We start from the raw sequence: 15,738 nt of genomic DNA, 5'->3' as shown, positions 1-15,738 counted from the left end.
TTGCTGTTTTACATCAAACACAGACTACAGCTGAGGCTGGCGGGGATGTGGTTAGTTTCAAAGTTATTTGGCCATAAATCAAAGTGTATGACAAAGTCAGTTTTGGAGCATTTGGACATCGGTGGTCAAGGGTAGGGGCTAGCATAGTACTCCGTTTCATCATCACAGCTTCTGTGGTGATGAAATTTGTACCAATCACAGAGACAGAAAGGAAAAGTTCTGATAGGCTAATCTCAAAACCCGTGTAAATTTGTGTGTTCTGGGCCTACGCTGGATTTGTATCGGCCTGTAAAGGGCGCAGTGAAGCAGTGAGGAGAGACTAAGAGAGGTGTATTAAGGCAGTGAATCTCGATGCTCTGTGTGTAATGGATTCAGAATGAGGGCTGACCAAGCAGCAGGCTGCTGATAACCTTTAGGAAGGACATTGTTCCTGTGCAGCAGGGGTGGGAGTGGTGGGGTCGCGTGGATGGGGGTGGTGGGGGGTTTACACAGGACTGCTGCTGCAGTATATACGCACGGTAGTGTGATTGGTGGTGCAGCTGTTTATTGGTTCATTGGCTCTCCGGCAGGGTTAGGAGGTAGAGTAAATGGGGCAGTATAGCAAACTCCCTCATGGCTTCCCGCACACATTTTTCAACTCCGGGGTGCATTTTTTTTGTTTTCTGTGATACATTTGTCCTCTGTCTGAACCAGGCTCTCACTGGCTTTCCATTAAAAGAAATGTAACAGCCTTCTTCTTCTGTCTCGCTTTCCCTTCAGATCGCCACTTAAGGAGAGGTCAGCGAGGGACCCTGCGTGAGGAATACATGACGGGCGGGGCGGGGGAGGGGGTGGCGACCACAGCGGCACTACCACCGAGGTCAAGGTTCACGCAGGTAAACGGATCTTTCTCTCATTCCGCATCTCATCGATTGTGCACATTGGTTGAATCAATCCTGCCTCCTTTTTCTCCCTGACTTGGAGCCGACTTGGCACGCAGAGAAAAAGTGAGGGAGTGATGTGGCTGGTTTGACTGGACACTCCTGAGCTGGCAGCTAAGGAAGCAGTCTGCAGCTGCTGTTTATGAGGCGCTGTGCAGGCTTTGCTTTAAAATAAAATCCCCACCATGATGCTTGTGGCCAGTGTCAAAATGAGAAATCATTAAAAAAACATGCTATGATTCAAGAACCTTTGATTTTCAAAAAAACCCCGTCTAGCTCGAAAGAGATTTGTAGTGACAAACAGTAATAGTAGGGCACGCTGTACTTTAAAAGAGCTTACCAGGACCTTATTGTGGCTCCCATTCAAAGGTCTGGTGCACTTTTCATTGCCCTAAATCTGAAAACTTATCAGCCATTTAAAAAGTAGGTCTGTAGTGTCTGTAGTGCTCCAATATTACACTTTTTATTTGCCTCCCGTTTTCTTTTCCACCAGGGATTAAGAAAAATGACTTGGGGGGAGGGGGGGCTTTGGGAGTTGGGTGGGGGCAGTTTAGGAAGCAAATAAATAAATAAAGTGCAAGGTAATCTTCCTTAATACTGTGTGTGTGTGTGTGTGTGTGTGTGTGTGTGTGTGTGAATGCTGAGCAAAGGCTATGCTTTGGGAGCATCTGCCCTGCACACAAACACTCATGTGCACATATAGCCAGCCCGACACAAATACTGTACACACCCGACTAGCAGGGATCAGCCAAAGCGATTAGGACACGGACTTCAGAGTGCAGAAAGTGACAGGTTTAACACACACACGCCGACCATCAGCAGATTGACAAGTAATGCACAGCGAAAGAAAGAACAGAGCTTCCGAATGTGACAGCACACGACTGCAGACACATGAAAGTATAGGAAGACTAGTTTCACTGCTTCTCCCTGCGGCTGTCGTGCCTTATTCGTCTCAGCTCAAGCCCGTGGACTCATATCTGTTCTTCCTCTCTCCCTCCCTCACATTAACACATAGACTCGGCACAAACAGTTGATCAAACAACTGTGCAGTGGAGACAGAATTTGGCCAGACAGCCGGCCAGGATGAGTAATGTAGAGCCGCTTTGGCTTAATTTGTTTAGAAAGCCTATCATTGCTGCAAACACGTTACAGACTGTTGCTGTTTACCGAAGAGTATTTATCCCCGTAGCTTCTAACTGCACGCCTTTTTAACGTCAGCGGCGCACAGCGTGGCCACTGTTGAGGTCGAACAATGCGGCCGTTGTGAGGCGATGAAGCTGAGATTTAGGAGAGAGGAGGAGTGCGTTTTGTTCGCAGCGGTTAGGTGGACTCCTTCAGTGTGTGACCACACTAAAGGGGAAATTTTCTGCGTCACAGGGTTACAGCGTAGCTCGGGGCCTGTGTACATGTGAAGAAGGAAAACAGAGCTTTTTGGAAAACAATGACATAAGCCCTTTTAGGTCTTCCAGGCCTCTCACCCATTCTGTTGTGACAGATTTATGATCCCATTCTCAGCGTTCCTTTTTCATTCGTGTTTCATTTTTCCGCCATCCAGTGTCCTACACCCTCCTCTTTTTTTCTTGCCTTTTCTGTTTTGTCCCTTTCTTCCCATCTTTTTTCTTTTGAGTGCGTATACTGTACATCGACTATATGTGAAGGGGTGAGAGAAAGGCAAGACGAAGACACAATGACAGACAGCGAGTCTAATCAAAACTATTATTCTCTAAGGAGTTTTACCTCCAGCTTAGGAGACAGTGATGATATTCAAAAGACAGGGGGTGTTTATTTTTATCCTTGCTGGTGAGTTTCATTGTGGTTAACATCTTACGCCCTGTTTTTCACACGCACAAGCTGGCCGTTTTTGGATTTTGTGCTGCAAGAGGCATTTCACAAACAAGCAGAGGTATGAAGCGGTGAGAGTGGGAGGATAAGAGAGAACATTGTCTTCTCTTCTCCAGCTTAGGGACAGAGCAGAACAGGTTGTGTGAGGATACTTGCTATCCTTAACAATGTCTAACACAGCCTCAGGGCCACCTCTTCCTCTCTGACGAAGCTGGGAGTTGTGCAGAGTAGGAGACGCACATTCCTGAGCGTCAGATGGCCTGCTGGTACACTGTAATTGCTTTAACTTTGTCATCTTTAGACCTAATCACCACAATAACTTGGATCAATGGTTTTAATGATTTTATTTAATGGATAAAGATGATATTTGTCTCGCTTTTCATATTTATGACTCTGGCCAATCACTTTAAACAGTCATTGTGGTTTACAAACAGAATTCCTGCTTCAGCTTTGACTTTCTAACTCTTTCTGTGTTACTACTGCTCACTTTGAGTTTTAGCTCTATATTTAGATAACAGGGTTTAGATAATCTGGCTCTCCCTGGAGTTATTCTCACCTGGTCTCACTTAAATGAAACGATCTGCGCTTTACCTAGAGGGCGCTCATCAGATGGTCCTGGGCAGATCTCAGGAAATCGGTTTTTGGGACGGAAAACTTGGTAGGAAAGGACGCAAATACTTTAAAAAATGCTTAAACAGATGAAGAGCAACCATCTAGGGCAGTATTTGCCCTTTGGGGAAAGCATGTAAGAGCTCCCTAGCTAGGCAGATCCTCTTAGCACCTGCAAAAGAGGAAGACAAGCAGACACAGAGGAGGAAGGGTGGGGCGCAAACAGGTATGCAGAGCAGGCAGGCATTTATACAGGTACGACCAGATAGGAAGTGCACGAACTTCTGAACTCCTTCCAAACAAAAAACAAACGTAAGCTCGACGCCTGCTTCTAAACACACAAGGCCAACATTTTATTTTAGTTTAGTTTAGTCAGCCACACTCTTGGTTGGAATGAAACAATACAGCTGTCGTTTCACTTTGCCTTTAAAACACCAGCATTCTGCTAACGTATCATTCTCAACAGTCACTATGAAACAGGAAGCTCTCAGGATGGGATTTCTGCTGTTTTGAAATTCTCTTGCTAGCTCATGTGGACGGCTGAGCTCACGCCATGACGAGGCCTCTGGTGTCAGTTCACAAGAATTGCTACTCCTTGCACAGGATTCAGTCAAACTTACAAGTGTAACAGTAATCAGTCATTACCGAAACTGTGCTCAAGTTCAGCGTCGTATTTGTTGTTTTACTGGCACTTTTCCATTTTCAACTCACTTTATTGATCACAACCTACCTAATTATAGACATACAACGTACAAACCTGAAACACTTAACCACAAACACTGTTGAGTGTCAAGGTGTGTCAAACAAAGAGGTCGGTCGGCAAAGAGCAGTAAATAGTAAAACTCATTAAAAAAACCCAAAGAAAATAAATAGATTGAGAAAGAAATGTGTCTAAAATGAACAATCATTAAAAGAAGTCAAACTAAATAACCCCTGTCAAGAGTTAAGCGATCTAATAGCTGAGGGAATGAGAGATTTAAGTATCTATTTGTTCTGCACTGAGAGCAACTTCTTGATCTCGGATCACAAAACATGATCAGGATGATTAATAACCTTTTTTGCCTTCTTTATCACCTGATTCCTCCTGTAGTGTCCGTCAAATTATAGTGAAACCTGCACACAGTAATCACCTAATGGGTTTTCACCACACTGTGGTCAAGGTCAAGGGTACATTGCCGTAGTAGTAGTAGTAGCCGCGTGAGCTACTACATTGCTGAAGTTCTCGTTTTCGTGAGATCGCTGTGCTGCCCCATTTCAGTAATTACAAACCCAAGAAGAAGGAAAAGCAGACCAAGGCTTTAAGAAGCACAAATTTGCTGCAGATTTCTCCAAAAGCAGATATAAATTGAAATGACATCACTCTGGCGGTGGGCCGCCATCTTTGTGTGCCTGTCGGTCCATTATGTTATCCATCACTGGGTCTCTCTGTCTGGTATTGTCAATTACCCAGAGGAAAACAACATTAGAGGCCTGAATGGGACACGGAGCTGTGGCAGGCCTGACATGGCTGTGTTATATGATTACACAACCTGTTGGCTGTCGCCTGTCAAGTGTCTCCTGACTCTGATGAATGGCTGTAATATGCCGCGCATCACAACACGCCACGCCACGCACTCATTAATGGCTTCTCATAATGGCCAGGACGTTCCTGCGATGCCGCAGAAGGGTTCACAACGAGAGAGAGAAGGTGAGAGCGAGGAATACTCCCAACGCTGTACCGACAAACAAAAGATACACCGTGTCCTCATTTTAAACGGCAAGACGCCAACATCACAGTCACATGTAACTGCATAAATGAACGAATGCTGACAGAAATAAAGTAAAGGGGGGGGGGGAAATAAACACACACGCACACTGGGAGATGTAAGAATTATTATTTTTGAGTGTGACACATATGTTTCTCAATTAGATACATTCTAGTCAATCTGTGGCCTATTTGCATAGATTATCAGTAATGTGAGCAACGCGGCGTGCTCACCAGCATGTGGGAACGTCACAATAGAGACGCTCGAAGAAAGGAGATTGAATCTGTCGTCTGTTGGGTGCCATCTGAAGCTTAGCTGATTGCTCTTTCTTTCAGTGAATTAGGAGACACGCTACCCGAGATCCTCCAAACTACTCGACTCCCAGCTCTAACAAACAGATCTGATTCTCATAGAGACACTGCTCCGCGAGGTTTCAAATTAAAAGTGTGAAAAAATGCTCCAAATGAGCTTTGGAGTCTGTAGGGGGGAAGCTGCTGTGCAGCAGTGGCTGTATGGCAACAAAGTAAAGTAGTTTTTCATGCAGTGTATCAGCTGTGGAGAGGTTATCTAAAACATACACCAACCTAACCCGAAGCCACGTTAGGTGGCTTTGATCAGACTTTTAATTCTTACCGGGAAGCATCACACAGTGCTGGAGCCTCATTGAAAATTTGACAAGCCCCTCCTAAATATAGTGTGCCTCGGCTTTGTGTGGTCTTATGTTTTACATTGTCTCACATTAAAGTCAGTATTTTTATAGAAGGAGACACAGAGGTAAAGAGAGTTTTGAGTATGGCATCACTCAGATGTGCCTCAATGGCCTGGAGGGGACTGCTGAACATTGCTGCACCTGCAATGTGTGTGTGTATGTGTGTGTGTGTGAGACAGAGAGGAAAAGACAGAGGGACAATCTGCCTTAATATTCCTATGTTTCTGTCATTGTTAGCGTATGTTTTCTTTCTCACAGCTTGAGTTTCTCAGTTTGAAATGCAACACCTGCAGATGTGTCTTGTAAACGGCAGCCGCCAGCTCCTCTCCCATTCAGAGGGGACCATTGAAACAAAGCAATTAAAGCAGCTCTCTCCACGGGGCGAAGACTCGGTCCATGGGTGTGCCTGCCTGTGCGCGAATGATTTTCCATTGTTTTAAAGCCAGAATCTTTAGATTGAACGGCGAAGAGCTCCACACTCCAGGAGAATGTGCCAGTCAAAACATTAGCAGCTCTGTCATATTCGTGTGTGTTTAAATATGGAAGTCAGAGGTCACTGACAACCTGTTGACACAGCGCAGATTTATGCAACGCGCACAACCGTGCAAACATGTATCCGCAGCCCAGGTTTCGACTCAGCGGTGGTTTCTTGTTGCTGCTGATCTCCGGGTCCTTGCAGCTCCAGATACCAGAGGCTGAGTTATTTCTCCGCTCCGCTCCCTGACCCTCCTAATTGAGAACGGCTGTTACTGAGAAAGAGCGAGCTAAAGAGACAGAGAAAGATTGAGAACAGATACTTGTGTGAAAGCACACGACTCTTAAGAGCAAAAGAAAGACCGAATGAAAGGAGCAAAGAGCTAAACCTGTGGAGGCCAAAGCTCATAGAGGGTGCTCCTCTTTCACGCCCCTTGATCATCTCTATCTCTTCCTCTTCTTGCCGTAAACCAACAGGAGCCAAGCGCAGTGTCTCAAACGTAGGAGGGGTCGTTAGTGTCGTACATGATGGCCGTAGGAAGGAGAAAAGGAGGGAAGCACTGTTTAGGGTGGAGGGAGAATCACATAAAGCAAAGTCAAACCAGAGGGCTGGGGAAGAGGAGCGGTGAGAACAGTGACAGCTGCAAGCATGTCGTACTGGGTGATGGTCTGTCCGTCTGTCAGAGCAGATATTTCTGTCTGTTTAGTGCTGCCTTACTGGCTGCCAGAGACACTCCTCGTGTCATCGCTGGGTGCCTGCTGTCACTGGCTAAAAAGGAGAGAGGGAGTGGAGTGTGTACGCGAGCACGTGTGTGTGTGCGCACAGGGGTGTGTGTGTGTGTGTGTGTCAGCGAGAGTGACAGAGAGAAACTAGAGCAGCTGTCTTGAAAGCTCTTCCACTCTGTCAGTACATCTAGAATCTGCTTTCCCCTGATATCTCCTCACTGAGGCAGTGTTTTAGTCAGATGTTTGGTCAGAAGTCTCAGTTTTTCCCTGATAAAGGAACACTTTGGGGAAATCAGTATGTTGTGTAGCTTATCTGTTAAGATAACGAGATCATAAGCGCTGTAAAGCCTATATTTGTAACACACTGTTTAATGTTGTAATTTTAGTCAGTAAATATGTGTTACATACATCTACATTGCCTGTATTTGTAGCAAAACTGCTTTTATGTGGTTGTAGCTTTGGCATGCCGACTTGCCGATCATGGTTGAAGACCAGGCACAACCCCAAATGGCAAAAGCACACCCCTACTGCAGCAGCCTCCCCAGCAAGGATGCTGTGCCCCACTACACTACACGACTGACTTTACACTTACTAGATCAGAATCTGAGAGTATTCAAAAGCTTCAGCAAAATTTAGTATACTATATTGAGTGTACAGTGCACATATAGAACTTTATATCCTAAGTGCTAAGCGAAAAGGACACCAGCAGAGCCGAAGGTGGTTATCTTCAGGTTCACCATGATACGAATATCTGATGATTGATGGTTTTTCTTTTAAAAATATCACAAATGAGAGAATAGGAGTGCAGCTAGAGTACCGTGTCGATAAACAGTATCAGTAAACTGCCGTTAAAATATGATACCCATCCTTGACTAAGCCCAGATTAGCCTGGATGAGCTACACCTTTCAAAGCGGCTTCGTGGCGCTGGCGTGTTCATGCTTTGTTGAATGACAGGCTTTGTGAAGTGTCTCTCTTGGTCAGCCTGAACACTGCTATATTGAAGTTTTGCAGACACGTAACCGCAAAGTGACGTGACATTTTGGACGTGCACAGCTACAGTCACAATGTAGAATAGAGCGAACAAGGCCCCATTCACACAGGCTTAGAGCCTGATCTGCAACCATCTGGCAACCGCCGGTTCACCGAATGGTTGTTGGAGGGAAAATTATTACCTAAGCCCCAGCCACACAGGCATATGAACATGCCACTTTATAGAACTGGCAGCCACCTGTTGCCAGAGAAAAGTGTTGGTTGCTTTGGTTCATAGCATATTGCTGTGGTTTTACTTTGAATGGAAGTGATGTTCTTGTCTACAAACACTGTGCAGCTACTGCCCGAGCTATAGTGAAACTGTAGAAAGTCAGAACCAAACTGGAAATGAAGACGATTCGTTTTCAAAGCAACAGTTTTGAAACACATAGACTCATCTTTTACTTTGAAGGTGAAAATGTGCCACTTTACTTCCTGAGTAGTTAGCAAGAAGTTGCAGAGAAACACGAAAAAGTGCAAGCATCCGACAATCTCCAGAAACCACCACCAACCAGTTGGGGAATACATTTTCCCCCCTACAAGCCAGTGGTTGAGTCACATCCAATATGGTGTACAACTACAGTGTGAGGTGATATCACACGAGAAGTCATACATTTTTCAAAATAAAGCAATGTAGGATGTCACCATCGAAAAGGTTTGACACTTTTATTTTCTTGGACTATCAAGAAATTTGAAGCTGTTTCCTGTGGAGTCAGTGAGAACAGAATTTTTACTATCTTACACTGTTAATAAGTAGAGACAGTGAATAATGACCCACATTTTGAAGAAGCAGAACTTTTAAGCATGCACACGCTGCTGGCTGATGGCAGAGGGTTAGTTTAATCTTAGAATAACTTGTAGAGGCTGTAATGAGAAGACATGGTAGTAGGCAGGCGAGTCTGTCAGCGTTGTGTAGGTGGCACAATTTACATGAAATATTAAATAAAAATAGCATACGGTTTTAAATTTCCTGGGTCAACAGAATGTGAGTGTGGGAGGCACAGTGAGACGGTGTGAAGCTGAAAATCACTGTGCACAGAGCGTGCCCACCCGAAATACTTCCAAAAGTCAACCTAGATGGTCTGTTTAGTCTTTATTGAAATATTCAATGTTTGTCAGTTTATAAATGTGAAGGCTAAGACGTCAAAAACCGCCGACGGCTGTTTAGTAAAAGGTTTGGCCTCTCACGCTGGATAATGGTAGTCATAACAGCTGCTATCATTTAACATGCTGAAGAGAAGTTAAAGGCACCAAGTGGAAGATTTTCAGTGCGTGCATTTTCAGTACTTAAACAATCGGGCAATCTCCTTTGTTCATATAAATCATAGGTTTTTATGTTTTACTAATATGGTGTGTTTTTGACCATTGATTGTTTTGATTGAAGTCATCTGTTGTTGGAGTGTTGTCATCTGATTACAAACATGTGCTTTTCAACAATCAAGATGGCCCTGGAGTGAGGTAATGGAATATTTAAAACAAAGATGTAAGAGCATTAGCGAGGCTTTAGGCTGCACGGTGGCTCTGTGGTTATACTAAAAGTCGAGAGTTTGCACCCACTGGAGTGAATGTGTGCAACCTGAGCTGGATGTGGGCTGGGGAAATGGATAGATTTTGTGCAGCTTAGAGAGCGCTCTCAATGTTTGAACTTTCCTTGACCTTTCTCTGACTGTTTGATGGGTTATCTCAGCAAGACGGCAAGACTCGTATGACTTAATGAATCAAGGAAATAGCGTCACCTAAGTCTCCCGGGCTAATTTCAGCAGCGGCGTGAGCCCCCACATTGATGTTGCCTGTAATTTTGCGGCAGCCGTGACAACATTAGTGCAACTTTAGATCCTGTGCTGTCAGTGTCAGCCTCTTCTGGCTCCTCAGCTGCCTCCGCAGCCCTGTAACCACACACTGCTGTTTATGTTCTTTAGGTTAACACAGTTATCTCTGTGCGCAACCGGAGCCGTCAACCTACACGGGCACTTTGGCACATGTGTGCAGTTGCGTGTGTGCAGCTGCAGGACCTGCCTCCCTCCAGAAAGAGCTGCAGGGACTTGCCAGTATTTTCATTCCCTCTAGAGGCATTTCCGCTCACCAACAAAGCCCTGCCTGAGTGATGAAACAAAGAGGAAGCAGCTTTTGTGAAGGGAGCAGCCAAATTCTGTCTGTGTGTTGGTGCGTGTGCGTGTGCACTGCTGACCCTGGCTAACAGTTCGCTACATGCAAATTTACTCTTCAGCTTGCAGTTCAGGTTGCTCCAGGCTCTTGTTTGCTCACAAGCCTACTGTACCACAAGAACAAGCCTACTCTGTATCCCATTCAAGAAAACAAAGTTGCCTCCTGTTTGCCTCTAATTGACTGGTATAATTCCTGGCTTGTTGGATTGGTTAGTGTTTTTTCACAGGGCTTGTTAGCACTGGCCTTTACTTCCTCTGTAGCTGTTGCCAAAAAGGAAATGTATGCTGTAGCTCAGGTCACAATTCTCCAGAGTGTCTGGCTCTGGGAAAGAATTGAATCGAGCCAATAATACAAAAAAACTTCTCATTGTAAAGTGAAAATGACATAAAAACGAAAAGCAAATAACACTGATATAAATGATCGTTTTGGGTTCTTTCTCTGTGCGAATATCACTTTTTCTCTGCTGAGTGAATAGCCTTTGTTTAGTCTGTGATTTCTAGAAATAACTCCTCGGTTTTGATAATAACTATGGTTGGTGGGAAAACATCATTATTGCTTTCTCACTTGAGGTCATGACACAGCTACTGAGTTGTTGTTTTTTTTTGTAATTTTCAAATGGGTGCAAAAGCAGCAAAACTGCTGGATCTGACAACCGCAGAGATTGAGATTTTCTCTGGGGTTGTCTACAGAGTCAGCGTCCTGTGGGTTGACAGCCAGGGCCCTGTGACACACGCTCATGGCCATAAACAGGGATTTAGCCCTCTGGAGAAAATAACCTTGATAATTACTGGGTGCATATGGACCTGCCCACAGAGGGAGAGGGAGGGAGGAGACGAGAGCTGACTGAGAAGGAGAGAGAAGGGAGAGAGCCACATCCGCTGGTGCATTCCTGCATGCTGTGTCATACTGGTGCTGAGTTTCCCCTCGGTTTGCACGGAGATTTCCACAAGGTGGAGAGTGCAAAGAGCTACTGACGCAGCGCTTGGGGCTGTGGATGCTGACATTTAAAGTTTAACAAAGCAAAAAGCACATGCATACACTCCCCAAAGTAACAAAAAGACAACATAAAAAAAATGGAGGCATGTGAGGGTGGGATACATGGAAAGAAGGGGGCATATATAGCCTGGCAACCTAACTCATGAGTTGAACTCTGCTCTCCTGGTTGCTTTCTGCTCTCATCACGTGGCCTCTGTGGTATAGCTGAACTGGGCATCATTACAGCACAGCCAGAGCCGAATGTCTGTGGCTGGCTCACTGCCCCGTCTGCCTGCCTGTCATTCAGCTGGTTAAAGAAGCCTTGTTGAACAACTGCACCGTGCCGGACTACTACAGGGCCATTCATTGCGTGCAACAGCCAAGTCCTGTCACCAGTGTTAGCTAGCAACATACCAATTTACTACTAGAAACGACTCGGGCATTTTGCTCGGTAAGCACAGTTTCCCCCGAGCAACCTCCTAACCCATTTTTTTGAAGTTTGGATTTCAGAGAGCACGCCCCTCTAACAGAACAAGCCTCTTCAGACAAACGCGGTGTTCGCGTCTCAGAGATGTTTTCCGCCTCTGTTGAATGTACGCCATTGAGCGCATATCACTGCAAAAACTCAAAATCTTACCAAGTATATTTGTCTTATTTCTAGTCAAAATTATCTCATTACACTTAAAATAAGACACAATCAGCTACAGGGCAACATTTCAGTAAGCTAAAGGAAATTGTTTCAAGACAGTGAATCTTGAAACTAGAGAAAAACTAGAGATTTTTCACTTGTTCCACTGGCAGATTTTTTCACTTAATACAAGATATTTTAGCTTAAAATAAGTGAAAAAAATCTGCCAGTGGAACAAGTGAAAAATCTCTAGTTTTTCTCTAGTTTCAAGATTCACTGTCTTGAAACAATTTCCTTTAGCTTACTGAAATGTTGCCCTGTAGCTGATTGTGTCTTATTTTAAGTGTAATGAGATAATTTTGACTAGAAATAAGACAAATATACTTGGTAAGATTTTGAGTTTTTGCAGTATACACTGGTCCATTCCCCAAGGAATCACACAACAACAGCAAAACACAAAAAAAACAAACCAAAAAACAACAAAACAGATCCTTTGTGCCGCCTGTAATGCTGGATCTCTCAAACAGAAGAGCTGAAAATACACTTCATCACTCTGAGAGGGTTTTTGCTTCCCCCCACCCCACATGCGTTGGGCTAATCCTGTCACAGCTGACCTGCGTCTTGGTGAACTGTTCTCCGTCCTTTTCTCAGTCCCAGAGTGGCACACACAGAGAGGACATGCATGAGAGTCATAACTTCAACAGGCGCTCTTTCTCCCTTTCGTTACATGCTTTATTCCTGCTCTCATTCTTGACTCCTCCAGCTCTTGTCCCTCTCTTGTCCTTTTTGCCCCCTCCCCACCCTTAACCCTCACTCTGTCTGCATCCCTAACATCCTCCCGCTATGATTAGCAATAGTGTTTTTCTTCCCCAGCCAGTGTAATGTCTAGATCCTCCTGTGTCCTTGGAAAGCAGCCTAATAAGCTCAGACACACACTGATGTCTCTGTGCACCACAGGCCTATTCTCCAGCGTCAGCCAGCACACACTGAGGTAAACAAAGACTGCCACACACACACACACACACACACACACACACACACACACACACACACACACACACACACACACACACACACACACACACACACACACTATCCTAGTGTGCTAATAGACCAGCATACCAACCCACTGAGGACAGCGTTGACGCTAGCTTGCTAACGTTGACCTTCCGTGTGCCAATCACAACAAATCTGCTCTCCCGATTTGAATATGGGGAGGAAAACAGTGTAAATTGAAAGCAGAAATCCCCCTGGTGTGAGACAAGATGAGACTCTGAATAAATTATTCAGATGGCAGCCTCTTTCCTGTATGATTCTCGCCTTCTGCTACGTTTAATGGCATCTGTGAAGACGCCCATTCGAGATTAATCCAGATGTAAGACGTTTGTGCGCGTATGTTTGTGCGATCTTACATTTGTAAGAACGCGTGCATGTGTGTGTGTGTGTGTTGCCCGCTCACCCCTCTTCTCATGCGTCCCGTTGTGTTGTGTGATGGGGAAACAAAGCCTCAACAGGGGAATTTATTTCTTCTCCAGAGAGGGCTGTAAATAAACAACTAGTGAATCAATGCCTCCATTTGTTTTTTCTCTGATAATTCTGCCTGTGGCATCAGGCGGTGTGACAGTGTTTTGCAAGCCAGCGTAGCTCTCAGCAGCCATATTTCCTCTTGGTGAGAGTGAGAAAACATGCCACACTGGCCTCATGTTTCATTACCTAGGATCAGTAAATTACCGCACGCTTTTTTCTTTCTTTTTTTAATATCATTCACTGAAGCTCGTTTAGTACCATGATGGCGCCTTTGTATGAATGGGAAAAAACACCAGCATTAGAGCTGCTCAGTCAATTAAAGACAGACAGGCATAGAAATTACTGTGTTCAGCTGAATGAAAAAAATAACCCACAGTAGGCCCTGTGGTTTCAATCAACGGTGACCTTCCCCAACAGAAGTACTTACAAATGTTTGGATATTAAATATTACGGCGCGCTTTGTAATGCACTCTTTGAATTCATGTTCATGTTATAATCAAAGTGTAAACAACTTTGCAGGTTATTAAAAAAGAGTTTTGAATAGGTTAGTTCACTTAAATGACAGTAAAACATATTTACTCACTTACTCACTTAATGGGAGCTTTGATGACACTCAGCATACACAGTCCATTTTGATTCTCATCTTGATTTTTTTTTCTTTTTTATGGGGTTTAAGTAAAAAAAAAAAAAAAACTAAACAGGGAAGGTAAAACAACAAAAAACCTGTTTTTTTTTTAGATATATTTCCATTTCATTCTTGATCTTAATCTGATCTTTAAACATTGCAGCTTTCACCAGACTCCAGCGCTTTACTGGGCTTTTAACAGCTTTACGTGGCAGCTAGCATAAGCATCATAATAAAAAATAACATCTATTTTATTCTCAATGCTAGGCTAATACAAGTACCCTTAGTGCTTTCCATAGGAATGAAGCAGGTACGTAGCACCCAGGTCCTGCTAATCAAATGCACTTCATTATTAGATCATCAGCAAGTATGAGCACCTCTATTAAAGCACAAGATTTGGCAGTTTGCTGGTCTGGTGCATTCAGAAACATGTGCCACACACGTCCCAGCAAATTCAACCCAAAGCATTTTTAATTTTGCCAGCAGATGTTTTTAGTTTTAGTCGTCATTTAGGCTTCTAAATCAGTGGTCCCCAACCCCCGGGCCACGGACCGGTCCGTGAAAATATTGTCGGGCACAAACCGGTCCATGGCGCAAAAAAGGTTGGGGACCGCTGCTCTAAATGATTGTTTTTTTTAGTCTAGTTTTATCTGACTACATATCATAAGATTATAGTAGACTAAATCTAAAGTTGATTCAGTTGACTAAACTATAAAGTGTAAAAATTAGTTGTGTTTTTAACGGTGAGAGTTGCTCTACACAGTTTACAAAGTGTCTTAATTTCCTTGACATCAAATGTCTACTTTTCTCTTCTCTTCCTCCCAACTGTTGACATCTTGTCACGCTTCTATGAGAAACATGGAGCATTCATTGATGAAAACAAGATGTCTTTACATTACATCATCCTTTTTGTCTGCATGCATTAGTTTTTTTTTTTTTTTAATTTATCGTCTTGTGTTTGTCAGAAAAGACAGGTCGTTGATGAAAACAATGACGGAAATTATTGGTCAGTTAAATTAACACGGCCCCAAAGGTCAGCACGTCCAATGCTCAGAGAAACTGCAAGAAAGGAAAAACAAGAGCTATATCTTAGACTCTAGAGCCCCCATTTACCGTTTTAAAGTTGCATGCGGACAAACACTGAGACTTCTGGAACAAAATCCTCTGGATAGATAAGATCAAAGTGGAGAGAATGCAGAATTTGGCGGAAACTAAATAGGTCAGGCAGCATTACAATGATCCCAAGCACAGCAGAAAACGTAAACAGAATGGCTGAAAAAGAAACGAATTAAGGTTCTGCAATGGTCGAGTCAAACCCCAGACCTAAGAGAGCTGTACATAAAGAGATGATGTCATAAAAGCAACACGTTATTGTTGCTAAATGTTGTTCTACAAGTTAGTGAATCATGTAGGTGCACTCAGTTTTTCACAAGACTGTACATGCAGATGTACATTTAAAAAAGGATTTGGTGCTAGCAGCTCTGTCTATCTTGGGATCCAGGTATCTTAATATCTGGCCAACTAAGCCCAGCTCCTTTACTTTTAAACTGTTTGTTTTCCTTAAATGCACTTCTGCAATCTTCAATAACAATAATTAGCGCAGGTTCTAGAAAATATGGGGGGAGTTGCTTATATTAGCTACGGTTGGATGGCTAATGGGAAAGTGAATAATGGTGTAAACAGAGTGTTCCTGGTTCTGCAGGAATAACGTTAACCTCCCAGTGTGCGAACCTTGATTAGAAGCAATCATTCAGCTAATGCT

At 43.9% G+C, this 15,738-nt stretch overlaps 1 protein-coding gene across 1 annotated transcript in view; it reads left to right on the top strand.

The window, feature by feature from the left end:
- The first annotated feature begins 837 nt into the window (after positions 1 to 837).
- Positions 838 to 15,738, top strand: part of zmiz1a (zinc finger, MIZ-type containing 1a) — an 80,495-nt gene continuing 65,594 nt past the window's right edge. The window contains exon 1 of the mRNA XM_085369822.1: positions 838 to 875. The gene's annotated coding sequence lies outside the window, so the exon portion shown is untranslated. The remainder of the gene's footprint in view (positions 876 to 15,738) is intronic.

The sequence above is a fragment of the Diplotaxodon limnothrissa genome, linkage group LG13 (genome assembly GCF_057381915.1).
Source record: "Diplotaxodon limnothrissa isolate DT_005_m linkage group LG13, D_limnothrissa_male_GT1.1, whole genome shotgun sequence".
NCBI classification, from domain to species: Eukaryota; Metazoa; Chordata; class Actinopteri; order Cichliformes; family Cichlidae; genus Diplotaxodon; species Diplotaxodon limnothrissa.
The sequence above is the reverse complement of the archived record's forward strand: the minus strand, read 5'-3'. Positions and strand labels throughout refer to the sequence as shown.